Below are 10,615 nucleotides of genomic sequence, written 5' to 3'. Positions count from 1 at the left end.
TAAATTTGGCAAGAACTCTTTAATGTTTATTATACAAGAGTTGCCATGGGTTGCGTTAGGCTTACCCACGCAACCAACTCCAAAGTTTGTTTTACCAGAGATAAGACGCCCGGCGAGGCATAACTGGGACATGTATTTTTCAATTAGTGTATGTTAGCCAGCCTTTAGGGGGGTGGGCAGTGAAACAGTGTTGTACTGTTCATCGCTTCACACCCAAAAACCTCATTTTGAGTAGTAACCCCTGAGCCATGGGTTAGTTAAGACGTCGTCTCCATCCTCTCCCTCCTGAAAGGGGGCGGGACACCACACCACACAGAGTCCTCCAACCGCCACTCCGTCCTGTGAACCGTCGTCGACACGAGACTAAGCGTGTTAACCTAGGTTGTTATCCCCGTGGAAATATCACGTGTGGATGCCTGGTTGCGACAAGAGCGATCCAGGCTGGCCTATCAAACCTACAGTAAATGGTTAATTAATTCACGCTTACAGAGTTCTCCTGCACGACACCCGTCTACCGTGACCGTGATCGACACGAGACTAAGTGTGTTAACCTAGGTTTGTTATCCCCGTGGAAATATCACGTGTGGAAGCCTGGTTGCGACAAAAGCAATCCAGGCTGGTCTATTGCACCTAATGGTTAATTCAAGTCACGCTTACCAGTTCTACTTGCCGCGACAACCGTCCAGTGACTGTCAGTGACGCGAGACTATGTGTGGTAACCCAAGAGTACCTTTTTGTTGTTATGGCCGTGGGAAGAAGTTCTTGTGATGAAGCCTGGTTGCAACAAAAGCAATCCAGGCTGGCAGTAAATGTATCACTTGAAGAATTAAGGCTCTGTTAAGTCATACCACAGTAGAGTAATCACATGTGTCCCCAAGTTGGAAATTCCCTGTTTTAGAAGATTAATTTTATTACAGCGTGAACGTGAGTGAACCATATATCCATGCAAATTGTAAATCATTGTATGGAAGCTTGACAAATAAATGTAAGTGCAATTATCTGCCCGTATCTGTGATCCTATCTTATTATTACTGAAGGTAATGACTGATTGGTTATGACATAGTATAACCAATAACTTAGATGGATGTTGAAAATTAAATGAATTCATTAAATCATCATTTATCAAGTATAAATCATGGAATGTCGAGTGGTGGAGTGAACTTCTACGTAGATACGCCATAATCTCCTGTAAGTAACCAGTGTGAAGGTATCGAACTCTACGGTAAGAAATAAGAAATACGACATAATATTATCTTTATATAATATAATCCACTCCTACTCCTACTACCACGGATTCATACCAAAACCATGACAAGAGTCATCTTTCCTGCTTCCTACAAAAGGACTATCCTCCAACCATGTTATGTCCTCAGCAGAGAGCAACTGATTGGTGAGGACAGGTCTCTCACCCGAGTCATCCTGAAGATTCCTTCTGCGATACAATTTCATTAAGTTAAGATGTACTAATTGAGAATCCTTTCTACGGTCAGGAGTTAGAACAACGTAGTTTACTTTATTAAATTGACGAGATATTTTATAAGGGCCTTAGTATTAACATTTGTGGGGCGAGCCTGGAATAGGCAAATCCAGTAATACTTCTCCAGAATTGAATTTACAGATTTTATCCTTTCGAACTTACTTTGAAAATTCTTTTAAGTTATCTAGTGCAATTTGTCTTCCTTTACTGAATTTGGATATAAGAAATGGATAGCAAGAAATGAATTTCTTCGTCCCAATCAGCTTTTGTGTCCAAACAAAATCTGCTAAGCATTAATTTTACTGTTTGATGGTAGCTTTCTAGTGAACCTTGTGACTGGGGATGATATGCCAATGACAATGTTTGTTTAATTCCTAACTCTGACAGCACTTTGGAGATTAGGTCACCTGTAAAATTAGTTCCTTGGTCAGATTGAATTTTACTGGGAATGCCTCAGGATACCTAGTTGTGGGGCATACAGTCAACAAATAGTGGTTACCTCTCTTGGTTTTTGGAATTGAGCCCACACAATCTATTAGAATTTTGTTGAAGGGTTCCTCCGTAGGGTTCCTCCGTAACAGGAATAGGGTTAAGTGGAGCGGGAGGAATAATCTGATTGGGCTTCCCAACTAGTTGGCAAGAATGACAAATGTTGATGACATTTGCCACTTGTTTTCATACCTGGCCAGAAAAAATCTGGACTAAGTTTGTTGTAAGTTTCATATATCCCCAAGTGACCATTTAAGGCATCATGAGTCAGTTCTATGAGCTGTACTCTTACAGAATAGGGTACCACTATTTGATGGACTTCAGCCCAGGAGAAAACATCCTTTAAATATCTTTGACGATATTTTCTCATTAAGACATCATCTTTATAGTAAAAACAAGGGACTTTAACAAGGTCTGACCTAGGTACTGCTATGTAATTAAATTTGGCAAGAGAAGTATCCTCTTTCCGAGCTTTAATCAAGTTGTCCCTGGTCATAACCTGGCTGGGGAGATCACAAGTGAAAGTGGGAACACTTGTAGCATCAGCACTAGGGTCAAGTAAAGTTTGAGATCTAGTGACGGCACAAAGGAAATTATTGTGGATGTTCATTCTCCAAGTCCTGAGTAGGACTCTCCGTCAACGGTTCATCAACCACTACAAGGGTAGGAACAACAAGTGAACCAGCTAGATCATTACCCAGTAGAAGTGTAACACCTGCTACTGGCAGCTTCTCTCTCACTCCTACCTTAACCATGCTTTTCAACAAGTCACAATCAAGGTAAACTTGAGCCAACTTTACTGGTGAATAAGAGGACAAGTCTTCCAAAAGCACTTTCTCCCGTATATTTTTTCCCAATTCCAGGGAGAGCACTATGTACTGTTAAGCTCTGAGCACCTGCAGTATCCCTTAGTAGGTTAACAGGAAATCTTTTACCATCCTTTGCAAGCGAAATTGTACCCTTTAATTTAAAGTCAAGAATAAGACCTTTCCGAGAATCATTGACTTAGGCTACATTACTAACAGTCTTTGTTTTCGAGGTGGTAGCTTGGGCTTCAGTCTTTACATTAGGTTTAACAAAACTTTCCAAAATACATTGAAGTTTTACATCCTGGTTCCCAACAACAAGATACATGCTGACCGTCTTTACGACAGTATGAACAAGTCACAGGTTTGTTAGCATTAGCTGTAATGCATGACATCACTTCTACTGTAGTCCCAAGGTTTTGTCCTAAAGGGTGACTTTACAATATTCGGCTTCTTTTTCTCTCCCTTGAACCTGTGCACTAAAGCGCATCTATTGGCCAACTGTGCTCGCTTCATCAAATCTTTTTCACCCTTGTCTTCTAAATAAGCCATGATATTAAAGGGAATTCGTCTTTTGAATTCTCACTGACAACTGGAGTGACAAGGTCATCAAAAGTGCTAGTTTGATCAGTCTTAAGCCACATTTGAAAAGTACCTAGTTTCTCTGACTACGCAGTCGGGGCAATACCAGCAACAGCCTTCATGCTTTACAGCAGTTTGCATCATCCTAAACATTGCATTAGTCAGACCCTGAGCATCTCATGAGAGAGTGCCTACCTCAACCCAAGAATGTTTGAGAAACATTCCCAATATTGTATTGAAATATGAAAATTGGAAAATGTAAATTTTCTGCCTCATAGTGGAGGATCTAGTCCTAGGGACCCTTTGTAATAAAGGAATGTATTCATGAGTATGATTCCTTTTGAATTGGAATCAATTACAGTTATGATTCCTTGGTTCCCAAAACAATGGAATCAATTATAATTATGATTCCTTAAATATGTGGAATCGATTCCAATGATTATGATTTCTGATTACAATTTCAACATATCTGCCATGAGATATAATAAAGGGAAATTTCGTTGACCTTGTCAACCACCAAAATATTTTGTGCAGGACCACGAAGATAAACCTTTCAATTTTAAACTGGACATTGAAAAGTATTACATGATTCTAGCATCCCTTTATAGCAAACTTAAACTTGAGATGGGATATCAGAACTTGAACCTTAGTTTATTCTGTTTCAGATTTTTCAAGAAAAAAATAAAATTTATATACTGTACAGTACAGGGTAATGAAATAGTGTTACAAGATCATGTATATTTGGCATTTCATACATGTGACAATATAAACATGGATAAATCATTCAGGGTTCTGACTAGTACTGTACATGGAATGAGGAGTATGGTTTACTATCATTGTTGAATACAAACATGAACTGTATAACAAATGCTAAGTAATCTAAAAAATTCTTGCAACATACAGTTTATTAAATCAAACTGAAATTAACAAAGGTACAGCTAATAAGAGTTATCTTTTCTGAGAAGTACAGTATAGTCTGGATTTACGCAGTCAATTGAACCCATGGAGGTCCGCGTAAAACGAGAAACGTGTAAACGAAATAACAGAACATATGGGATTAATTGAAATAGAGACTGGGCCGACTCCCAAACTCCACTTTTTCCGACACAATACGTACCTTGTAGTAAAAATAACATCATAATTTTATGATCGTATTGACACACACATAATATCTAATTAAAAAATTACAAATATAAAGGTGTTTAACACTTACGTTAGTAGAAGAGAAGGGTCGGCACATGTGGATGGCGGCTGGTTCCGAGGCAGAGGGCACATTAGTGGCCCTCCGGTGAATCACTATCACTACTCACAGACGTTTGCAGGACCTCCCTGACAAACCCCTCAAAGTCCATATCCTTACTGTCACTATCACTGACTTGGGCTGGCTGTGGTTGTGGAGGGTTGCGGGCGAGACTAGCATTGATGTTGTTGTGATACATCTGGACATACGGCTCCATAATTTTCGACAGAAGGTTATTAGACACTTCATACCGATGCTTGACTGTGTCTTTGTCAAGGATGAGCTTAATTTTCTCCCTCAACTCGATGATTTCCTTCACATAACCATGGCTTGGTCCAGGTAATTCAAGGTTTTTCTGGGGTGGTGGGGGTCCAGCGGAAGACATTGTGAGGGGAATAGCGGGCACAAGAGAGAACTGTATACGCGGAGACTGAGAACAATGAGACTGGCCCGGCTAGGTCAGTGACTTCTTCCCTCTGGTGGCAGGGCACGTCATGTTACATTAGACCAATCACAGCTAGCGGCGGAGGAATGCGTGGGTGATAAGGATGCGTGACCCAATCACAGTCCGATACGTCATATGACGTCAGCAATGACGTAAGAGCGACCTAATGCGCACCCTGACCGTGCGGCTTCCCGCGTAAATGATGGAATGAACCGCGTAACTAAAAATTTTCATTCTGGCAAGGTGCCATATAAATGACCAAACGCGTAAACAAAATCCACGTAAATGCAGACTATACTGTACCTGATATTTTTTTTCAGTTGACAATAATGGTAACTGGAATGAATGACTGACATAACATTGGAGATAATAGTCTGATGAATTGTGTTTCTTGAACAAGGGACCCCTGAGAGGTGGGGTACCATGCTTCACTCCATACAATAAATGTAGTGAAAATGTCAGTTAATTCAAAATTCCCATATGGTATTACCATTAATTATACCCACCTGATATACAGTAGTACAGCACAGTAATAGCTAATAATCAAGGCTTAATGATGGTACGGTAGAGTACAATATTCCCATATGCTTGTTAAATTTACATTTTCTGGTTATTGATTTCCTAACATTTAACACTTTCAGTGTATGTAATAGTTCACCAAAATTACCTTTTAATTATAAGTACCTGTATTGTACAATACAGTACTTTGTGTGAGTAACCTAACCCAAATTATCCTTTAAATACTCACCCAGCACAATAACTTACTTTTCACTGTAACAATGTTATTTTGCTTTTAAAATAAAGTTTACAATTGCAAATATCATTAGTAATCACCCAGAAAAACATACCTCTTCACTATTATTTTCTTCAAACTCAGTACAGTAGATCACCTTCTCTATTACTTTACTGTACTGTATTGCTCCTAAAACATCTAATAGCTTCTCTTCATTCAAACAATAACATCCCCCTACCGATGTATTTTAATAATTTCTTGAGGCAGGCAACTAATACAGTACCATTATGATGCAAGGAAAAAACTTATATTCACAGCTTAAGAATTAAAAATTTAGATTTTTGTTTTTGTTTTTATTCTCTTCGCCACTGATCGGCTCGTTAGCCGCTTCAGATGGTCAGTCACGTCTCTGCTACTCACTGTTGGCAAGTACAGTGTTCTTGTGTATCAAGCAAGATGTCATTCTCCACACAATATTTTGGATAATGTTGGTTATATCACAACAAAATTCTTTACAATAATCACAAGCCTTCAAGCCTAAATGAATGCCTATAAATCCTGAGAGTTAATACAGTAAATGCAAAAATAAGGATTAAGTAATGGTGAAAGTGTGATATATCACATAATCATTAAATAAATGTTTGCCTTCAAACTAGGAACAACAAAGTTGTCACAACTCAAGTTTCACTTAAACCAGCATAGAGTAATATCTTCGTTTGCCAGAATCCCCTGTAGCTGGAATTGGCTCAGAATTTTTCCGTAAAAATTCTCAATTAAAGGTGTGTGAATGAGCTTCTGAGGCTGAAAATCAGGCATATTTTCTGAGAAAATTCTGGAAAATTTTTCAAAATTTTTATTTCCACATCTGGGAGCTCATTTCAAGATTGAAAATCAGGCTGCCTCCTTTCCTTCCTTCCCTGATGTGAGTCAGCTGGGTGACTGCCCAACTGTACCAGTAAATATGAGAAATAAATAAAAATAATACTGTACACAAAACAATTGAATTTAACTCACCACAAATAGATCTTATAGCACTACTGCTTTCACTTGATGGCCTCTTTCCACTGATCTTGAATAAGAGTAATACACTGGATAGTCTTGAATAGGATACAAATGTAAGTATAAATCCAAAAGCTGGGTTCAAGAGATAAAGCATACACGCTGGGAGATAACAACACACTGAGTCGACGTGGGTACACCGGCATACCCAGGTTGATGGAAGCAAACAGCAAGAAATCCTCACCAAAACCAATAAATTCTTATTTCTCTGCTACAGGTACTCCTCTACTTACGCACGAGTTACATTCCTGAGGCTTGTTTATAAGTCCAATTGTTTGTAAGTCCAACTTTACTGTTGTAGATACCAAACATATTGTACAAAATGACAAGATTATGGATATTTATTACAGCTATAGCTATACCCTTTAATACAGCCTTAAAACCTGGCTCACTCTTCTCCCCTTAGGTAATGTTTGTTCTATCTGGAATTTTCTTCAAAATAATCCAGTCTCATCCACATTAAACACCTGTTCTGGCAGGTAACTCCCCTAAGTGATGATGTTTGTATCTCTGAAAGTGTGTAAGTTGAACGTTCTTAAGTAGAGGAGCATCTGTACTTAATGTAGAGAATTTTGAAAATTTACCCAATTTCCGTAAGGTAAAATTTATGGGGCATATACTGAATTTAGTGGTCATAATTTATAAATTCCGTATGGGCGAATTTCTACTCCCTGAATTTCCATAACGTAGAGGGATATCTGTGCGCGGAAAAATTCTGGGGATGTGGGATTTTTTCAGGTTTGTGAGAGTCGTCTCATTACCTGGAAATTTCTCATCCCCGGAAGAGTTCTGAACTAATTATTCTGGCTAACGGGGATATCACTGAAGTATGAATTTCTGGGTATAGATTTAGAGTTTCTGTAATCTACACGTATATTCATCTTGTGTGTTTATGATTATAAAGGCAAATTTTATTGTCATAAATATATATATATTCAATATGGGGACAAAATAAACAATCCTAAAACAGGTACAGTATTTACTCCATGACACACTAGATAATAATGATGCAGGAATCATCACAGCCAATAGGTATATCAACATGATTGATGGTAATGTAATTCTAAAGTCTGTATTATTTGTGCTTTAAAAAGTCAAAGAAATACCTTTATAAATCATAAACATATCCAGCAAACAGTCATTTCAGACATGCAAGATAAAAAAGGTACAATTATATCGATGACAATTAAACATAAAATTAATTAATAAACCATAAAGAAAAGCAGTGTCCTTGATAGCAAGTGACATAATATTCTAGTCACTGAAGGAAAATAATTAAGGTATATTGTATACAGGTATCTCCTGATATATGAAATCCATTCATTAATTGAGACCCGTGTGCTATTGGGGTTTATGCTTGGGGGACTGTTGGTCAACTTTTTTTTTTTTCACATAAAGTTTACCACTATATGTCATGTAATGAGTAAATGCAATACACTGAAAACAATGAATAGTTTACAGTTACAGTACAGCAGTGGTCCCCAACCCTGTGACCCGGGCCACAGTACTGTGACCCAAACCATCTACTAGTGTGACCCGACAGACTACTGTGACCAGGTGCTGTGACCGACATTGTGACCCACAAAAATCAGTGAACAAGTAAATCTTGTTATATCCTGTGCAGTGGCAGATTTCCCAATAGGCACATGAGGCATGTGTCTAGGGGCTCCTGACCTTTGGGGGGCCCCAACCACACACATAATGTGGTAGCATAGATAAGAGTCAAATAAGAGCAGAAATTGTGTAAAAAAAGAGGGAGGACATTTTTAAAATATATTTGTTTACTCTTACCGCCATGCCTTTTTCCTTTAATTCATATTCTGCCAGGTGACTACAGTAAAGTGTGAGTAAACGACCAACACAAACTTGCTAGGCTAGAAACTCGACGGTCGAGCTGACCAATGTCTTAATATTTTCACGTTTTTCTAAGTACTGAATAGTTTTTAGTTTAAATCACTTTTATGTCACAATAAGATGAATGTGAATACAAGATAAGTGTTTTTTTTTTTAATGTAATTGTAATAGACCCAACTATGGCACGTGAGTGTACAAACTGTACAATATGTCAAACTCATACTGGTGTTTATAGTGAAAAAGTGAGGTATGGCCATGTTGATTATCAGTATTTTGGTGAACATCAACATTGAAATGCACATACCTGACCATTCAAAAGTATATTTGGCACTACCCTGCCATGATAATAATTAATGGGAGGTAATTCGTTAGCCGAAATTTCATTAACCGAATCGTTCGTTAACCGAGGGACCACTGCATACTAAATCGCAATATATAAACAATGGGGAAAATAGGGTTAGGTTCTGGAGGCCCAAAAAAGTGACTAAATTTGACTTAACGAGTTCATTTTCTTTCTAACTAAAGCACCAATGAACACTAAACTCGGGAACAACAGACTATTTCAATATCAATATCAAGGAACACCAGACTCAGGAACACTAGACTCTGCAGCTGACGCACCATCCTGAGAACACCCAGACTCGGCAACAGACGCTACACTGCCACCCACACTTGACAATCTCACACCTACATAAACGAACACCAAAAATATTAGTTACAGAATTAAATCCTTTCCATTAAGCTTTCCATTATCTTCACTTCACTTTTCATGTCATTTACACTAGCTTTAGAAATCTGATCTGCACCAGACTCGGCAGCTGATGCACCATCCCAAGAACAACAGACGACACACTGCCACCCTCACTTAACAATAATAAACGAACAAACCAAAAAGCCATTTTTCCTAAAAACCAGTTTTTGTGATATAGTCCAAAATGCGACGTCCAGCTTCTAGCATTATACCTAGGTATGTAAATGCCAAGCATTAATTCGCCAGGCCAACATACAAGCAATTAAAACATCTAATAATTACTTAAATACGTAATATTAGGAGGACACGTCGCTACCTGGAATTTAATTGCAAATATCAAAACCCCTTCCCACACCCTCCATCACATGCATTGCTACCATCATTTTCTAGCCTGGCGAATCAGCTGTAAACACGCACAATGAAAGCTCCGCTAATTTGTGTTGTAATAGCAGAAAAATTAAGTGCCACGAGGATTTTATTTTAGGCATTTATACATCTCAGCACGGTGAGGAAATCGAGTGACTTTTATTTTGTTTATGTCTCTCAGATATTGTGATTGGGGCAATGTTTTATACGGTCTGGTCAATTATGGCGACCGCGGCTCGTCTTCTATCTAGGAAGACATTTGATCTTTAGTGACTAAGTATTAAATCATTTCTATTAACCTTTCCATTATCCTCACTTCACTTTTCACGTCACTGGCAACCCATTTACACTCACCTGAGAAGTCGTAATCTGCAGCAGTCGGCTGCTTTCTAGTCACTCACTCAGAAAGACTGAGCGGGCGAGCGTGAATGCATGAGTGAGCAGCTACGGTGGCGCCTCTGGTGAGCAAATAACGCATTTGTTTGCCATGGCATTACATTTGAAATATTTCTTGCCCGATTTCCTTCGCGAAATAAAAAAAAATTATCGCTATAGGAAATTTTCTATAATTTTGGTAGCCGCGATATAAAAAAATCATTATATAAAGTCGTGATATATCCCGACACTTCTATATAAAAAATTTTCCTAACAATTCCTTGCGTGCATACCAATTTCGTGTGGTTATTATTTTGGTTATCAATACTGTAGTAGCGGTCCCTCGATTGACGAACAGTTCAATTAAATAATTTTGGTTAATGAATTAGCTCCCATAAGGATTTTCAGTTCCACCAACAAACAAAACTTCGATTAACG

Source organism: Homarus americanus, unplaced genomic scaffold (assembly GCF_018991925.1).
Source record: "Homarus americanus isolate GMGI-L3 unplaced genomic scaffold, GMGI_Hamer_2.0 scaffold25467, whole genome shotgun sequence".
NCBI classification, from domain to species: domain Eukaryota; kingdom Metazoa; phylum Arthropoda; class Malacostraca; order Decapoda; family Nephropidae; genus Homarus; species Homarus americanus.
Note: the sequence above shows the minus strand (reverse complement) of the source record.